A 19,281-nucleotide genomic window follows, 5' to 3' on the forward strand; every position below is an offset into this window, starting at 1 on the left:
ATTCCGCAGCTCTCTACAATTCCCTCTTTTTGTTTTAGACGCATCAGGCAAGAGTAGAGGTCTGATCTCTGATATTAGAAATAAATTGGGACTTTGTACACATGTTCATTTAGGTGTCATCCACCCAAAGAGCATCAGACCCGACCGATACCTTTTTCTCAGAGGCGGGACCTGGGGCATCAACCCGCATGCAATCAGACATGCTCTTCTCTGGGTCCAAAGTAGCTGACCCTGAGTGCAGTGCTTAGCCTCGCATCTTGAGCGTATCATTTTAGCTTTTTATGGTATCCAACCATGCTTGGGGAGAATGTCCTGCTTCAATGGCTGTAAAGGCCTGAATGATCATGGCTGCATCACACTGTTGTGAGACTCTAATCTTGCATATATACCACAGGCAAACCAAGGAGACCAACACCAGAAGGCCTGCTAACGCTCCCATGCACGCCCATTCCTTCAGATGATTCATGGCTGCAGCAATCCATATTGATAATCCTGTGGCTAGTCCTGCGTCCACTCTGGTAGAATTTACTGTGACAATGGCCACTCTCAGCTGCTCTATCGTAGTATCGAATTCTCCAGTCCAATTACCTAAAATATAGCTCGACAATTGTTTAGACAGATTTGCAGCACAGGAAAAATTCTCAGGTTGTATGCTAGTGACACAAAGTCCAGCATACTTTCATTGACAGCCAGGTTGAGTGATTTGCCATAGGGTATCAATTTGCTCCTGTAAGAGATCAATCCTCTGATTGAACACCATCAAGCTTCCTTTTAGTTGAGCATTAATTCCTTTATGTACAACTAAGGCATGAGCTACATTGGCTAAATGATTATTCAGGGTCTGAGCAGTCTGCCCAGTATGACTCATGGCTAATGCCCTGGTGGTAGCTCCAACAGCCGTCAATGAGATTGTAGTAACAATGGTGGCTGTAGTTCCAAGATCCCTTTTCTGTCTGAAGAGAGTCATAGCGTGAGGGGCATCAATGGGCACAGGCACCCAGTAAGGCATGCGAGTAACCAGGGCATACCTAAATTTACTAGCATTCCAGCATTGGGCAAAAAAGCAAGTATCATTACCACAATTACTTGGCTCTATCTGGCTAATAACGAATAAAAATGGGGGATATAGACAAACAGGTGTGGGTTTATAGGAAATATTATGAGAAGCCTTAACCCCTTGTTGGAACATCCTGCGTCAGTTCTAGAACTAGCAGTGGTGGTGTCCGAGGTCTGAGTAGGTTCAGGAAACCATTGCCCCCAGGGGCGAGATGTGCTCCATGCCAATTGACTAACACCATGTTTTCCTCCAATTTTGAAAGTCATTTAAGGTTCTTAAATTATTTTTTCCCTTTTTTCTTAAATTTTTCATCAATTACACTTTATTCATTCTGCATCCCCCCCAACAAACCCCTCCCTCCTCCCTCTGTTTCCATGCCACTCCCCAAGTCCACTAATAGGGGAGGTTCTCCTCTCCTTTCTGATCTTAGTCTGTCAGTTCACATCAAAAGTGGCTGCATTGTCCTCTACTATGGCCTGGTAAGGCTGCTCCCCCCCCAGAGGGAGGTGATCAAAGAGCAGGCCAATCAGATTATGTCTGAGGCAGTCCCTCTTCACATTACTATGTAACCCAATTGGACTCTGAACTGCCCTGGGCTACATCTGTGTAGGGGTTCTGGGTTATCTCCATGCATAGTCCTTGGTTGGAGTATGAGTCTTTGGGAAGTTCCCTGTGTTCAAATTTTTTTGTTCTGTTGCTCTCCTTGTGGAGACCCTGTCCTCTCCAGCTCTTACTATTTCCCAGTTCTTACCTAAAATTCCGTTCACCTGCCCAACAGTTGCCCATCCGGCTCAGCATCTGCTTTGATAGTCTGAAGGTCAGAGGCTTTCAGAGGCCCTCTGTGGTAGGTTCCTAGGTTGTTTCCTGTTTTCTTCTTCTTCTGATGTCCATCCTCTTTGCCTTTCCAGATGGGGATTGGACATTTTAGTTAGGGTCCTCTCTCTTGCTTAGTTTCTTTAGATGCACAGGTTTTAGTGGGTTTGTCCTATGTTGTATGTCTATATGAGTGAGTATATACCATGTGTGTTTTTGCTTCTGGGACAACTCACTCAGGATGATCCTTTCCAGATTCCACCATTTACCTGTAAATTTCATGATTTCTTTATTTTTCATTGCTGAGTAATATTCCATTGTGTAGATGTACCACAATTTCTGCATCCATTCTTCAGTTAAGGGGCATCTGGGTTGTTTCCAGCTTCTGGCTATTACAAATAAAGCTGCTACAAACATGGTTGAGCAAATGTCCTTTTTGTGTACTTGAGCCTCTTTTGGATATATGCCCAGTAGTGGTATGGCTGGATCTTGAGGAAGCGCTATTCCTAGTTGTCGGAGAAAGCGCCAGATTGATTTCCAGAGTGGTTGTACAAGTTTACATTCCCACCAACAGTGGAGAAGGGTTCCTCTTTCTCCACAACCTCTCCAGCATGTGTTGTCACTTGAGTTTTTGATCTTGGCCATTCTCATGGGTATAAGGTAATAGGTATAGAGGAAAAAGAAGACTCCCTTCTCCAAGGCCCAGAAAATATTTTCAACAAAATCATTGAAGAAAATTTCCCCAAGCTAAAGGAGACGCCAATTAGAATACATGAGGCCTACAGAATACCCAACAAATTTGACCAGAAAAGAAAATCCTCCCGCCACTTAATAATCAAAACAGTAAGTATACAGAACAAAGAAAAAATACTAAAAGCTTCAAGGGAAAAAGGCCAAGTAACATATAATGGCATACCCATTAGAATCACACCTGACTTTTCAACAGAGACTATGAAAGCCAGAAGGGCCTGGATGGATATCAGGCAGACCCTAAGAGAACACAGATGTCAGCCCAGGCTACTATACCCCGCAAAACTCTCAGTCCTCATAGATGGAGAAAACAAGATATTCAATGACAAAAACAAATTTCAACAATACCTACAAACAAATCCAGCATTACAGAAGACACTGGAAGGGAAAATACAACCCAAGAAAGCTAGCTACATTCAAGAAAACACAGGAAATAAATAACCTCACTTCAGTAAAACAAAAAGCAACCAAGCACACAACCTGATGACCACAGCCAACATCAAAATCAAGAGATCTAACAGCCACTGGTCATTAATCTCTCTCAACATCAATGGACTCAACTCTCCAATAAAAAGACACAAATTAACAGAATGGATACGTAAACAAAACCCAGAAATCTGTTGCATACAAGAAACACACACACCTAAGACACAAAGATAGACATTACCTGAGGGTAAAGGGTTGGAAGACGACTTTCCAAGCAAACGGACCCTAGAAGCAAGCAGGAGTAGCCATTCTAATATCTGATAAAATAGTCTTTCAACCAAAATTAATCAAAAGAGATGGGGAAGGACACTTCATACTCATCAAGGGAAAATTCCACCAGGAAGACATCACAATCCTGAACATCTATGCCCCAAATACAAGGGCACCCACATTTGTGAAAGAAACATTGATAAAATTTAAAGCACAAATAGATCCACACACATTAATAGTGGGAGACTTCAACCCCCCACTCTCAACAAAGGACAGGTCAACAAAACAGAAATTAAACAAAGAAACAATGTCTCTGACAGAGGTCATGAATCAAATGGACCTAACAGACATTTACAGAACTTTACACCCAAACACAAAAGAATTTACCTTCTTCTCAGCACCTCATGGAACCTTCTCCAAAATAGACCACAAAGTGGGTCACCAAAGCAAGCCTCAACAGATACAAGAAGATTGAAATAATTCCATGTATCTTGTCTGATCACCATGGAATAAAGCTGGACCTCAACAATAACAGAAATAAATAAAAGCCTACACACACATGGAAACTGAACAACTTGTTACTAAATGAGCGCTGGGTCAGGGAAGAAATAAAGAAAGAAATTAAAGTCTTTCTAGAAATCAATGAAAATGAAGACACAACATACCCGAACTTGTGGGACACAATGAAAGCAGTTGTAAGAGGAAAGTTCATAGCACTAAGTGCCTTCAAGAAGAAATTCGAGACAGCTCATTCATGCACCCTAATGGCTCACTTAAAAACCCTAGAAAAGGAAGAAGCAGACACACCAAGAAGGAGTAGACGGCTGGAAATAATCAAACTCAGGGCTGAAATCAATCAATTGGAAACAAATAAAACATTTCAAAGAATCAATGAAACCAAGAGCTGGTTCTTTGAGAAAATCAACAAGATCGACAAACCCTTAGCCAGGCTAACTAAAAGGCAGAGAGACACCACAAAAATCAACAAAATCAGAAATGAAAAGGGGGATATAACTACAGACACTGAGGAAATCCAAACAATCATTAGGGCTTACTTCAAAAGTCTATATGCCACAAAATTTGAACATCTAAATGAAATGGACAATTTTCTTGATCAATTTGACTTACCAAAGCTGAACCAGGACCAGGTAAATCAACTAAATCGACCTATATCCCCTAAAGAAATAGAAGCGGTCATCAAAAGTCTCCCATCCAAAAAAAAGCCCAGGACCAGATGGCTTCAGCGCAGAAATTCTACCAGACCTTCAAAGAAGAGCTAACACCAATTCTCTTCAAACTATTCCACAAAATAGAAACAGAAGGAATATTACCAAATTCATTCTATGAAGCCACAGTCACCTTGGTACCTAAACCTCACAAAGACTCAACAAAGAAAGAGAATTTCTGGCCAATCTCCCTTATGAACATTGATGCAAAAATACTTAATAAAATACTTGCAAACCGAATCCAAGAACACATCAAAGATATTATCCACTATGACCAAGTAGGCTTCATCCCAGGTATGCAGGGGTGGTTCAATATACGGAAATCCATCAATGTGATCCACCATATTAACAAACTGAAAGAAAAAAAACCACATGATAATCTCCCTAGATGCTGAAAAAGCCTTCGACAAAATCCAACATCCATTCATGTTCAAAGTATTGGAGAGATCAGGGATACAAGGCACATATCTAAACATAGTAAAGGTGATATACAGCAAGCCTATAGCCAACATCAAACTGAAAGGAGAGAAACTTAAAGCAATCCCACTGAAATCAGGGACAAGACAAGGCTGCCCACTCTCTCCATATCTCTTCAACATAGTGCTGGAAGTCCTTGCTAGAGCAATAAGACAGTTGAAGGAGATCAAGGGGATTGGAAGGAAGAAGTCAAATTATCACTATTTGCAGATGATATGATAGTATACGTGAGTGACCCCAAAAACTCTACCAGGGAACTCCTACAGCTGATAAACACCTTCAGCAAAGTGGCAGGATACAAAATTAACTCAAAAAAATCAGTAGCCCTCCTGTATACAAAAGACAAAAGGGCTGAGAAAGAAATTAGGGAAACAACACCCTTCACAATAGCCACAAATGACATAAGGTACCTCGGAGTAACCCTAACCAAGGAAGTCAAAGACTTGTATGAATAAAATTTCAAATCTCTGAAGAAAGAATTAGAAGAAGATATGAGAAGATGGAAGGATCTCCTATGCTCATGGCTTGGTAGGATTAACATAGTAAAAATGGCCATCTTACCAAAAGCAATCTACAGATTCAATGCAATGCCCATCAAATTACCAACACAATTCTTTACAGACCTGGAAAGAAAAATTCTCAACTTCATTTGGAAAAACAAGAAACCCAGAATTGCTAAAATAATCCTCTACAATAAAAGATCTTCTGGAGGTATCTCCATCCCTGATCTTAAGTTGTACTATAGATGAACAGTTTTAGAAACTGCATGTTACTGGCATAGCAACAGAATGGTGGATCAATGGAACTGAACAGAGGACCCAGAAATAAACCCACACACTTATGGACACCTGATCTTTGACAAAGATGCCAAAATCATACAAAGGTCATTTTCTTAGGTGAATACTTCTCCGATTTGGAAATATTCCATTTTCTTCCACAGAAGTTTCAGTCCTGCTTTTTAGTACTTGCAAGTTTCTGGGACTTTATTCATTGTATTGAATGACAAACTTTCAGGATAACTATTTTCATATATCTATATGTCCCTCTATCTTCTTCTACTTCTTGATGATTTGAATTGCAATGTCTCCTTGAAGCTCATCTCTTTACTTGTTTAGTTCCCAGTGAGGAAATATTGTGCAAGCGTTAGGAGGTATAGCCTTGTTAGATAATGTAATTCATATTGGAGTTATATGATAGGAGGGTGTGCTGTGAGATTTCTATGCCCATGTTAGTGACCAGCCAGAATGGGTTTCTATCTCTCTGTCTCTATCACTTTATATTTTTGCTTCTGTATGTCTCCATCTCTCTATTTCTGAATCTTTCTCTCTAGCTCATTCTCTCTCTTTCTTTCTCAGTCTCCCTTTTTTTCTGCCTGCTCCTCATGGTTCAGTAGGAAAAGCTCTCCGTTCTGCTAAAGACTACAAGTTATCCTCTTGCTGATGTGACACCATGGATGGTCTCTGTAAAAATATAAGCAAGGTCCTAAATAAACACTTTTTGTTCAAAGATTTGCCTTGTTCAGAGCATTTTCACAGTAATTAATTCAGTGGCTGAAGACTTATCTGTACATTTAAAAAATAGTATTGGAATCTGTGATAATATTTAAGTCACATGCCAAGGACACATGACTTTACTAATGACCACTTGAAAGAAATATGTGTCACTTTTCCTGGACTAAAAGTCTTAGACACAGGAACTGTCATCTCTGGGTTTTGTGCTTTCAGCAGCCCATATTGAGGCATGTAGGGCTGTTCATCTTTTCTCTCAAGCAGGCTGTCCAATTGGCCTTTTTAATAACTGGCTCCAGAAACTCTTACTGTCTTTCGTCTCTTTCATGACTTCATTCTCCCTCTCAGCCAAGTAGCACCTAACCATTGTGATGTCATAATAGCATTGGGATGTCATTATAGCATTGGATGTCCTAATATAATTGTGGAGTCTTACCGTTATGAAGTCACAATACTTTTTGATGTCAAATTTCAATTGTGATATCATATAGAATCATGTCGTAATATCATTGTCAAGTTATAATACCATTCTGATGTCATAATAGCATTGTGATATCATAGTAGCATTGTGAAATAATACCATTGGGATGTCATAACATTATGTCATTATAGCATTGTGATGTCAAAATACCTTTGTGATGTCATAACAGCTTCATCATTGTGATGTAATAGCAATGAAATATTATAAAAGCATTGTTAAGTCATAATAGTATTGTGAGGCCATAATATAATTTTGATGTCATAATAATTTTTTGCGGTCCTAATAGCATTATGGTGTCATAATACCATTTTGAAGTCATAAAAGCATTGGAAAACATAATAGCACTGTAATGGCATAATACCATTGAAATGTCCTAATATCATTGAAAAGTCATACCCTTGTGAGGTCATAATAGCATTGTGATGTCCTAATTCCATGGTGATGTCATAAGACAATCATATCCTAATAGCATTGTTATTTTGTAAGAGAATTGTGATATCATCATAACATTCTGATGTCATAAAAGCATGTGATGTCATAATATATTTCTGAAAGCATAATAACATTGTAATGTCTTCACAGCACTGTGATGTACAATCATTTTGATCTCATAATATCATTGTGATGTCAAAATACCATTGTGATGTCATAATTGTACTGGAACATCATACTAAAATTGCATTTTGATATCATAATAATATTTTGATGTTTTTATGCCTTTGTGATGCCATAATACCATTGTGATTTCATAGTACCACTGTGATGTCCTATCATAATGATGTCAAAATAGGATTGAGATGTCAGACCATTGTGATATCATAATAATGTTCTTGAGGTCATAATGCCATTGTGACATAAAAAAATCTATTGTGATTACATATCACAGTATGTTGAAATATATTTGTGATATCATAATAGCGTTGTGATGTTACACCACTGGTGTGTCATAATACCATTGGGATGTCATGACAACATTGTGACATCATTATTCCATTGTTATGTCATATCACCGTTCAGATGACAAAATATCATTGATATGTCATAATAAAATTTTTGTGTCATAATACAATCATAATACAATTGTGATATGATAATATAAATGAGATATCATAATACCATGGTGTTGTCATAACAGCACTGAGATGTTATGACACAATTGTAATGACATAAAACCTTTGAGATGTCAGAATAAAATTCATAGCAGTGTAATGTTATAATTCCATTGTGGTGTGTCACCACAATCGTGTCGTAATAGCATTGTGATATCCTAGGAGCATTAGAATGTCATGAAGAATTTTGATGTCATGGTGCCATTGTGATGTCATAATCCCATTGTGATGTCATCAAAGAAATATGATGTCATATCAATGTGATATCATAAGAGTATTATGTCATAAGAGCATTGTGAAATCTTAACATCACTGTGATATCATAACAGCATTGTGATATCAAAATGACATTGTGATGTCATATCATAGTGATGTCATAATAGTATTGAGATATAATAATGAATATTGATGTCATGATGCCATTGTGATGTCATGATGTCATTGTAATGTCATAATATCATTGTGATGTCATCATAGCATGTGAAGACCTTACACCATTATGATAGCATAACAGTATTGTGATGTCATCATAGCATTTAGTTGTCCTAATATCATTGTGATTTCATAATAGCATTTAGATATCATACTACTGTGATGTTCACAATACCATTGTGATATTATAATAGCATTGTGATGATATAATAGCTTTGTGATTTCATAACACCATTGTAATGTCATTGTGATGTTATAATACCATTTAGATGTAATAACACTGTGGTGTAATAATAGCTTTGTGATGTTATATTAGCATTGTGATACCATCATAGCATAATGATATGAAAATTTCATGGTGATATCATACCATAATCATGTCAAAATAGCATGTCATAATAGCATTATATATCATAATATTATTTTATGTCCTAATATCATTGTGAAGTCATAATTGCATTTTGATGTAAAAATTTCATTGTGATGTCATACTACAATCCTGTCATAATACCATTGTGATGTCATGATAGCATTTTAATGTCAAATTAGCAAAATATTGATATAAAAATAGCATTGTGATGTCAAAGTATCTTAGGGATGAACTATAGCATTGTGAATTCATATTATTGTGACTTCCTAATAACATTGAGATGTCATGTTTTCATTGTGATATAATAATATCATTGTGATGCAATTATACCATTGTGATGTCAGAAAAACATATTTTAGTCATAACCCAATTGTGATGACAGGATAGCATGATAATATCTTATTAGCACTGTGATATCCAAATACCATTTTGAAGTCATCCGGTTGTGAATTCAGGATATCATTGTGATGTCATGTTAGCACTGGGAAGTTATATAGCATTGTGATGTCATAATACGATTAGGACATCATAATAGCATTGTGATGCTTTAATAACATCATGATGTCCTAATAACTTTGTGAAGTCATAATAGCAGAATGTCATAATACTATTGTGATGTCATCATACAATATTATGGTCATTATGGCATTATGATGTCATAACAACATTGTGATAGCATAATAGCATTGTGATGTAATAACAGCATTGTGATGTCATAATAGCTTTGTGATGTCATAATAGTAATGTGATTTCATATCATAATTGTGAAGTCATAATAGCATGGTAATGTCATATAACAATTGTGCAGTTATTATAACATTGTGATACATTATAGCATTGTGATGTCATCAATGTATTGTTATGTCATAATACCATTGTGATGAAATAATTGCATTGTGATATCTTCATAGCATTTAAATGTCATAATACCATTATGATATCATAATGCCATTTTTATATCAAAATTCCATTGTGACATCATACCACAATCATGTATAAATAGCATTGGGCTGTCATAATACCATTGGGATGTCATGATGAATTTTGATGTCATAACGTAATTGTGTTATCATCATAGCACTGTGATGTCATAACAACATTGTGATTTCATAATATCACTGTTATGTCATATCATGGTGATGTCATTATAACATTATGATATCATAGTAGCTTTGTGAAAACATAATAGCATTGTGATGTCTTAATACCATTGGTCATGTTTGATTTATCATTTGATGTCATATTAGCATTATGATATCCTAATACCTTTTGATATGATAATAGCTTTGTTATGTTGTGATATCCTAATAAAATTGTGATGTCCTAATACCATTGTGAAATCATCCGGTTGTGCAGTCATCATTTCATTGTGATATAATATTAAAATTTTGATGTAATCATATGATTGTGATGTAAAAATAGCATTGTAATGTCATAATATGTGAAGTCATAACACCATTGTGCTACATAATAGCAATGTGATATCATAGCATCTAATGTCATAATACCATCGTGATGATAATTGTATTGTGATGTATTCATAGCATTGAGATGTCTGAATATCATTGTATGTCATATCGTTGTGAAGTCATAATAGCATTGTAATGCCATAATTCCATTGCGATGTCATAACACAAGCATGTCACAATAGTATTGTGATGTCATAACAGCATTGTTATGTCATAATAGCATATTGATCTCATAAATCCATTGTGATGTAATGATAGCCTATTGATTTAGTAATGTGACTGTCATAACATAATACCCTGTTATATCATCATAACATTCGGATGTCTTGATGAATTTTGATGTCATGATGCCATTCTGATGTCATGAAAGCACATGAAGTCATCATAGCACTGTGATGTCATCAAAAGATTGTGATGTCATAGCAGCATTGTGGTTACATAATAGGATTGTGATGTCATAATAGCATTGTGAGGTCATCTCTTTGTGATGGCATAATAGCATTGTATTTTCATAATAGCATTGTAATATTATAATAACATTGTGATGAAATAACACCATTGTGATGTCATTTTCTTAGCTGAATCAAACTCCATTATGAAATATTCCACATTTTCCCCAAAGGAGATTGTCTGTCTTGTTTTTTTTTATTCAACTTTTATGAATTACACTTTATTCATATTGTATCACTCCATAAGCTCCACCCCCACCCCTCCTAGTCCCACCTTCCCTCTCCCTTCTTCACACGTGCTCGTCCCCAAATCCACTGAAAAGGGAGGTCCCCCTCTCCTGCCTTCTCATCTTGGTCTATCAGCAGATATCATCAGGAGTGGCTGCATTGTCATCTTTTGTGTCCTGGTAAGGATGCTCACCCATCATAGGGAGGTGATCATAGCAGGCCAATCAGTTTCTGTCAGAGGCAGTCCCTGTTCCCAATAATATGGAACCGACTTGGACACTGATCTGCCATGGTCTACATCTGGATGCATGGTAATTGTTTGGAGTATGTGTCTGTGGAAAGCTGACTGTGTTCAAGTTTTCTGATTCTGTTGCTCTCCTTGTCGAGTTCCTGTCCTCTCCAGATCTTACTATTTCACACTTCTTTCATTAGATTCTGTTCACTCTGCACAACAGTTGGCCATAAGTCTCAGCATCCACTCTGATACTCTGCAGGGCAGAGCCTTTCAGAGGCCCTTTCAGGCAGGTTCCTAACTTGTTTCCTCTTTTCTTCTTCTTCTGATGTCCATCATCTTTGCCTTTAGGGATGGAGATTGAGCATAAATAGATTTTATCTAGATCTTTTACCGAAACCAAATCAACTTTATCATTAAGTTTCTAAAAGGGGCTTTTTTTTTTTTTTTTTCAATGCAGTTTATTCAGGAACATTGAACAATCCTCGGACCCCGGGGAAAGCCAGCCCACAGCTTAAATAGCCTCTGGGTAGCCAACCCAGGCGTGCCACGGGGGCAATGCAGATAGGTCCACATACATGGAAGCAAGCCAGATCCTCGGCCTTAGCCAAATGTGGAGTTGTTCGTGACAGAGAGCACTCACCATCGGGAAGGTGGAAGGCGGAAACCAGCTCCATCTTTACATAAAGGAATTAATGCTCAACTAAAAGGAAGCTTGATGGTGTTCAATCAGAGGATTGACCTCTTGCAGGAGCAAATCGATACCCTATGGCAAATCGCTCAACCTGGCTGTCAATGAAAGTATGCTGGACTTTGTGTCACTAGCATACAACATGAGAATTTTTCCTGCGCTGCAAATCTGTCTAAACAATTGTCGAGCTATATTTTAGGTAATTGGACTGGAGAATTCGATACTACGATGGAGCAGCTGAGAGTGGCCATTGTCACAGTAAATTCTACCGGAGTGGACGCAGGACTAGCCACAGGATTATCAACATGGATTACTGCAGCCATGAATCATCTGAAGGAATGGGCGGGCATGGGAGTGTTAGCAGGCCTTCTGGTGTTGGTCTCCTTGGTTTGCCTGTGGCATATATGCAAGATTAGAGTCTCACAACAGTGTGATGCAGCCATGATCATTCAGGCCTTTACAGCCATTGAAGCAGGACATTCTCCCCAAGCATGGTTGGATACCATAAAAAGCTAAAATGATACGCTCAGGATGCGAGGCTAAGCACTGCACTCAGGGTCAGCCGCTTTGGACCCAGAGAAGAGCATGTCTGATTGCATGCGGGTTGATGCCCCAGGTCCCGCCTCTGAGAAAAAGGTATTGGAAGGTCTGATGCTCTTTGGGTGGATGACACCTAAATGAACATCTGTACAAAGTCCCAATTTATTTCTAATATCAGAGATCAGACCTCTACTCTTGCCTGATGCGTCTAAAACAAAAAGGGGGAACTGTAGAGAGCTGCGGAATGCTATGCCTTAAAGATTATTTTCTTTAGATGTACAGTTTTAGTAGGTTTATCCTATATTATATGTCTATATGAGTGAGTATATACTGTGTGGGTCTTTCTGCTTCTGGGACAGCTCACTTAGGATAAACTTTTCCAGTTCCCATCATTTACCATCAAATTTCATGATTTCCTTATTTTTCATTGCTGTGTAATATTCCATTGTATAGAAGCACCACAACTTCTGTATACATTCTTCAGTTGGGGGGCATCTGGGTTGTTTCCTGGTTCTGGCTATTACAAATAAAGGTGCTACAAACATGGTTGAGCAAATGTCCTTATTGTGTATTTGAACTTCTTTTGGATATACACCTACGTGTGGTATGGTTGGATCTTGAGGAAGCACTATTTCTAGTTGTTGAGTAAGTGCCAGGTTGATTTCCAGAGTGGTTGTAAAAGTTTACATTCCAACCAGCAATGGAGGGGGTTCCTCTTTGTCCACAACCTCTTCAGCATGTGCTGTCACTTGATCTTGGACATTGTGGTGGGTGTATGGTGAAATCTCAGGGTCATTTTGATTTGCATTTCCCTGATGGCTAGTGATATGGAGCATTTTTAAAAGAGTTTCTCTGTCATTCCTCTATATTCATCTATAGAGAATTATCTGTTTAGCTCTGTTCCCCATTTTTTTAATTAAATTACTTATTTTGTTGCTTTTCAGCTTCATGAGTTCTCTATATATACTGCATATTAGCCCTCTGTCAAATAAAGTTTTGGTGAAGATTCTTTCCCAGTCTGTAGGCAGTCATTTTGTTTTGATGACATGTCTTTCACTTTACAGAAGCTTTTCAGTTTCATGAGGTCCTATTTATTGATTGTTGCTCTTAAACCTATGTTGTTGGTGTTCTGTTCAGGAAGTTTTCTCCTGTACCAATGAGTTCTAGGTTCTTCACCACTTTTTCTTCTAAATGATTTCACATTTCTGGTTTTATGTTAATGTTTTTGATCCACTTGGACTTCAGATTTGTGCAGTGTGAACAGTATTGAGCTATTTGCATTCTTCTATATGTAGACAATCTGTTAGACCAGCACCATTTGTTGAAGATGCTATCTTTTTTCCATTATATGGTTTTGGCATCTTTGTCAAAGATCAGGTGTCCCTAAGTGTGTGAGTTTATTTCTGGTTCTTCACTTTGGTTCTATTGATCCACTATTCTATTTCTATGCCAGTACCATGTAGATTTTATTACTGTTGCTCTATAGAACAGATTGAGATCAGGGATGGAGATAACTCCAAAGATCTTTTATTATAGAGAATTGTTTTAGCAATTTTGAGTTTCTTGTTGTTTTATATGAAGTTGAGGATTTTTCTTTCAATGTCTGTAAAGAACTGTGTTGGTAATTTTCTAGGAATTAAAATGAATCTGTATATTGCTTTGGTAAGATGGCCATTTTTATCATGTTAATTCCTCTAAGCCATGAGCATGGGAGATCTTTCTGTCTTCTGATATCTTCTTCTATTTCTTTCTTCAGAGACTTGAAATGTTTTTCATACAAGTTTTTAATTGCTTGCTTATGATTACATCAAGGAACTTTTTGTCATTTGTGGCTATTATAAAGGGTGTTATTTTCCCAATTTCTTTCTCAGCCCTTTTGTCTTTTGTATACATGAGGGCTACTGATATTGCTTCAGTTAATTTCATATCCAGACATTTTACTGAAGGTGTTAATCAGCTTAGGAGTTCCCTGGTAGAACTTTTTTTCGGTCACTCAGGTATACTATCATATCATCTGCAAATAGTGATTCTTTGAATTCTTCCTTTCTGATTTGTATCCCATTCATCTCCTTCAATTGTCTTATTACTCTAGTGAGGACTTCTAAAACTATGTTGAAGAATATGGAGATAGTGGGCAGGCTTGCCTTGTCTCTGATTTCAGTGGTATTGCTTTAAGTTACTCTCTGTTTCATTTGATGTTCACTATAGGCTTGCTATATTTTACCTTTATTATATTTAGATATGTGCCTTGTATCCATGATCTCTCCAATACTTTGAATTTGAATGAATGTTGGATATTTCTAAATGCTTTTCAGCATCTCAGGAGATCATCATGTAGGTTTTGTTTGTTTGTTTGTTTGTTTTTGCTTTCCTTTTTTTTAATATGGTGGATCAAATTGATGGATTTCTGTGTATTGAACCACTGTTGCATATCTGGGATGAAGCCTACTTTGTCAGAGTGGATGATATCTTTGATGTGTTCTTGTATTCGGTCAAAGACATAAAGTACATTAGTGTGAACATAAGCAAGCAAGGTAAAGACTTTTATGAATAAAAAATCAAGTCTCTGAAGAAAGAATTAGAAGATATTAGAAGATGGAAAGTTCATGGCTTGTCAGAATTAACATAGATGGAAAGATTTACCATACTTATAGCTGGTAGGCTTAGCATTGTAAAATGGCCATCTTACCAAAAGCAATATACAGATTCATTGCACTTCCCATAAAATTACCAACACAATTCTTTACAGACCTTGAAAGAAAAATTCTCAACTTCATGTGGAAAAACAAGAAACAAAGAATTGTTAAAACAATCTTCTACAATAAAAGATCATCTGGAGTTATCTCCATCCCTGATCTCAAACTACTTTAGAGCAACAACAATAAAAACTGACAGTTCTGGCATAGAATCAGAATGTTGGATCAATGGGATCCAGTAGAAGAAACAGAAATAAACCCACACACTAAGGGACTCCTGACCTTTGACAAAGATGTCAAAACCATACAATGGAAAAAAAAGATTGTATCTTCAAAAAATGTTGCTGTTCTAAGTGGATGTCTACATATGGAAAAATGCAAATAGATCTATACTTATTATCCTGCACAAAACTAAGGTCCAAGTGTATCAAAGACCTCAACATAAAACCAGAAATATTCAATTGGTTAGAAGAAAAAGTGGGGAAGAGCATTGACATCATTAGCACAAGAGACAAATTCCTGAACAGAAAATAAATAGAACAGGCTACAAGAGCAACAATCAGTAAATGGAACCTCATGAAACTGAAAATCATCTGTAAAGCAAAGGACATAGTCATTAAAACAAAATGAGTGCCTACAGATTGGGAAAGAATCTTCATCAAGCCTCTATGTATCCAGTATATGTAAAGAACAAAAGAAGTTGAAACCAACAAATCAACTAGTCCAATTAAAATATGAGGAACAAAATGAAATAGAGAATTCTCTATAGAGGAATACCAGAATATTGAATGGCAGAGAAACACTTAAAGAACTGATCACCATCATTAGCCATCAATGAAATGCAAATCAAAATGACCCTGAGATTACACCTTATATGTATCAGAGTGGCTAAGATAAAAAACTCAAGTAACAACACATGCTGGAGAGATTGTGAACAAAGGGGAATCCTCCAACACTGCTGGTGGGAATGTAAATTCGTACAACCACTCTGGAAATCAATTTGGCACTTTCTCAGACAACTAGAACTAGCGCTTTCTCAAGATTCAGCTATCAACTTCTAGGCATATATCCAAAACAGGCTCAAGTACACAATAAAAATGTTTGCTCAACCATGCTCATAGCAGCTTTATTTGTAATAGCCAGAAACTAGAAAAAAACAAACAAACAAAAAAAAAACAAAACAAAACAGGCACTCCTCAAGTGAAGAATGGATACAGAAACCAATTGGTTTCCCAAAGTGAGGGGAACAGGGACTATTTCTAACAGGAACTCAATGACTGGCTCTTTGGTCTCCCCACCCCCGAAGGGAGGAGCAGTCCTGTTAGGCCACAGAGGAGGGCTTTGCAGCCCTGAAGATACCCGATAAAACAGGATCAGATGAATGGGGAGGAGGTCCCCCTATCAGTGGACTTGGAAAGGGGCACGGTGGAGATGAAGGAGGGAGAGAGGGACTGGGAGGGAATGAGGGATCGGGACACAGCTGGGATACAGAGTTAATAAAATGTAACTGATAAAAAAAATAAAAAATAAAAAAAAAATAAAAAAATAAATTGTGATACATCTACACAATGGAATATTACTCAGCATTCAAAATAAGAAAATCATGAAATTTGCAAGTAAATGGTGGGAACTGGAAAAGAACATCCTGAGTGAGCTACCCAGAAGCACCAAGACACACATGGTATATACTCACTTATATAGACGTATAATATAGGATAAACCTACTAAAATCTGTACAGATAACGAAACAAATCAAGAGGGAGGACTGTGGCCAAAATGCTTAATCCCCATGCTGAAAGTCAAAGAGGATGGATATCAGAAGAAGGAATAAATAGTGAACAAGTTAGGAACCTGCCATAGAGGGTCTCTGAAAGGCTCTGCCCTGCAGACTACCAAAGCAGATGCTGAGACTCATGGCCAACTACCTCAGACACCATGAGCTCAGGTGGCACCATTGAACAAGCAGTCCTGGCTATAACACTACAGAGGGTTTATCTGGAGGACCACAGCAGGAAGCACAGCTGGCATTTAACACAGATCAATTTCCCTGTCCTGAAGGCCCAATTTTAACTGTATATCCCAAGAACAAGATTGCTCTCTGACCACTGAGGTAGCAATGTAACCACTAGTTCATGGCTACAATTCTCTGCTACATAATGAGTTCCTGGAAAGCATGCCTTACAAAGTCAAACTCTGTCCTCCTCCTTTAACAGAATCTTTTCTCCATGTTAAAAGTCATTGTAAAAGTTTTCAGCTTATTATTTTTATTGTTTTGTGGGAATTTCATATAATATACATTACACTCCTTTTCAATTCCTCCCTCTTTCAAATTCATAACCATGAGTCACAATAAAAATTCTTTTTCTTTAAAATACATCAATTGAAGTATATGTTGTTGATATACTCATTGGAACATTATCAGACTCTCAGTGCCTAGTTCCTTAAAGAAAACTGAGTTCATCCTTGCTACACCTTGTCACCACCCACAAAAAGAATTGATCAGACCTCTGGGCTCTATTCTTCATCACCTTGATCACAGTTTTTCTTATGTTTTTATTTATTGTGATTTTGAATCCCCTCTGGCTTCCCCCTCTCTCTTCTCCTTTCAGTCCCATGCACACTTCTTCTTCTACCCCTATGGCCTTCATCTAATTCCCTGATATGGGAGATACTTTTCTGGCTTCTGTCTGACACTATCTTATCAGGTCTCACCAATGCTGGCTGCATCATCTTCCTCTTTGTGATCCTGTTTGTGTTCTCAATTGCCCCTACTTAACAGATTCTCCTGGCCTCCTCTCCTGTAGGTTCCAAAAGCTTTGAGTGGAGGAAGAATTTCATCATGATATCCTGTTTGGAGCTGAGTGTTTTATCATCTGTCTCTGCATAATAACAGACTGTGGGTCTCAGTATGCAATCACATTTGATGCAGAAGGAAGCATTGCTGTGGATAAAAGAACATGGCACTGCTGTATCTCTTGAGGGCAGAGAGCAACTTTTTTTTTTAATAACAAAAGCCTGGGTTGCTTGAAATTTTCCGTAGGATACATTGCCCCAAAAACTCAATTCACTGCCACCCAATTCCCCTAGTGGAAGACTAATTTGGTCACAATGGAAGGCCTATTGGAACTTTATCCTCCACTATTAAGAGGCCTCTTAATAAGTGAATACATACAATACTTGTTTTTCTCTATTTTAGTTATTTTCCCCAGATGATTTTTCCTGGTCACATCCATTGGCCTGGAAACATCATGGTATCATTTTCTTACCTGAAGAATACTCCGTTATGGAAATATTCCACATTTTCCTCAAAAGAGATTGTCAGTCCTATTCTTTAGAACTTGGAAGTTGCTGGGACTTGAATCATTGTACTAAATTACAAACTATCAGAATAACTAAGTTCTTTTAGCCTAGAAACCCCTCCATCTTTTTCCAATTCCTGGTGATTTGAATTGACTGTTTCCTTGAAGTTCATCTATTTATAAGTGCAGTCCCCATTGAGGAAATGTCTAGGAAGTGTTAGGATATATGGACTTGTGAGATAATATAATTTCTATTGGAGTTTTATTATAGGAGGGTATGCTTTGAGGATAATATCCCAATGAAAGTGACCAGACAGAATGGAGTCTCTGTCTCTCAGTCTATGTTAATTTATATCCTTGTTTCTATTTGTCTTGGTCTCTCTATTTACAAATCTGTTTCTCTAGCTCTTTTTTCTCTGTCACTCTCTCTCTGCCTGCCCCTTGTGGTTAAGTATGAAAAGTTTTCTGTTTTGCTGAAGGACAACAAGATGACTGCTGCTGTGATATCATGCATACTCTCCATAAAAATACAAGCAAGGTCCCAATTAAATGTTTTTTATTCAAAGAATTGCCTTGGTCAGGGAACATTTTCCCAGTTAGTAATTCACTTACTGAGGACATATCTGTGCACTTAACAAATAATAATGGAATCTGTGAAAATGTGAAAGTCATATGTCCGGTGCTAATAACTTCATTAATGACCACTTGAGAGAAATATGTGACAGATTAACTAAACTAAGATTCTTGGACACAGGAAC

This window comes from Meriones unguiculatus, assembly GCF_030254825.1.
Source record: "Meriones unguiculatus strain TT.TT164.6M chromosome Y unlocalized genomic scaffold, Bangor_MerUng_6.1 ChrY_unordered_Scaffold_25, whole genome shotgun sequence".
NCBI lineage: Eukaryota > Metazoa > Chordata > Mammalia > Rodentia > Muridae > Meriones > Meriones unguiculatus.